This window comes from Coturnix japonica, chromosome 1 (assembly GCF_001577835.2).
Source record: "Coturnix japonica isolate 7356 chromosome 1, Coturnix japonica 2.1, whole genome shotgun sequence".
Taxonomy (NCBI): Eukaryota; Metazoa; Chordata; class Aves; order Galliformes; family Phasianidae; genus Coturnix; species Coturnix japonica.
The window spans coordinates 97462212-97463786 of NC_029516.1; positions in this window are offsets into that span (position 1 = coordinate 97462212).

The window sequence follows — 1575 nt, forward strand, 5'->3', positions numbered from 1 at the left end:
ACCTTGGGGCTTAAATGTAATTTGTCCTATAGGTAAGACTGGTATGAGCTCAGTGTTTTAATGTTCAAATTGATTTAGACTACATTCAATTTAAATTTTCTCATGGAAGCATATAATTTTACTATTACTAATGTCGGAGCAATTACCCAGAGGTGAAGAAGCTGGCACAGAGCAGAGCCTTACAGCTCTCTTAATACCTTCCTTCACAAGAAAGTATCACTGCCCAGTGCTTTTGTGATAGAATAACTCACCTCCAAAACAGTTCCAGTGAGCTCCTGGTTTCCTGCATGTCTCTGGTTCCCCAGGTGCATGGGAAGTGGCAGCTGGACATTGTTCATCAGCATGGTGATGTTCAAGGGCATGGGTAGGCTCCTGCACCCAAGGGTGGGAGATGCTGCCAGGCAGCAGAGATTAAAGGAAGGGGAAGAATTTCCCTAATGTGAATGAAGCTGCACTGAGAGAGTATTTCTGTGTTTTCCATCCTCCTGATGTGCTCGCTTTAGGGAATGCTGCAGGACCATCCACAGCAAGGCTGTGACATGGGTCAACGCGTGCTTTGTATTTCCATGTCCCCAGATGTAATGCTGCCTTCCCTCCCTACTCCCCCGAAGGCCTCCATTGCACTAAAAATAGCACCAGAACCACCAATTTCCTATTGAACTGTTGAATCAAGTGAATTTTGCCATCTCACCATGATTGGCACTGTTAAAAAAGCATACTGGAAGAACTTTAGAGACAGTTTATCAGAACTTGAGCAATATTCCCTAATGATGTTACTGTATGCTGTAGTTTTGGTGATGCATTTCCTTAATGACTGCATTTCTTTGAGTTTTTAATCTTGTTTCTGTGTTGTCTTTTGGATTTCTCTATTCTCTCACCATTGTGTAATGTCCTTTTATGAGACATCTATCTTACTTGTTTTCAGCTGAGAGTCTCCAGGTCTGAACCACGTTGTTTTTTTCTTTATATTTTCTCACTGAGTCTTGGATAATGAAAGTCTGACAGATTCAGACTAAGACCTGTAGGTTACACAGTTTATCTCAAAGTAAAGCAATTTACTTCCATACTCGAAGAAATTGATTGTGGCATAACACTTCCAAGAGTGAGGTTTCAAGCTCAGTCCCAGAGATTTCAAAATCTAAACTTATGTTGATCTTTCCTTAGAAGTTTTATTGGTTTCCAATCCAGCAATGCCAGAACAAGCACCTGACACATCCTTCCTACTGAAAACCACAAAAAAGCACATCCCATAGAGACAAGTGTGCATTTAGATCCCCATTAGTGCTGCTGCACAAGAAACTGCCACCTCTTGGTGTGACTGTGTCAGGTTGGCTCCAGATGTGAATTCTTGCTGGAGAATTTACAGTAGTATTTATACCTGGACAGGAGGTGAGTCTCCCTTTGCCCTTGGGATGCTCAGGTAAGCTCAGAGAAAGTTAATGGTGCAAAACACTCCAAGGCTGGCCATGAGAGCTCATTAAGCAGATGCTGTCACCTAAAATAACCTAACACTAAGAAGGAGCTGTTCAAATTGTGTGTTTATTTGGCTCTTTCCATTTATTTATTTATTTACCT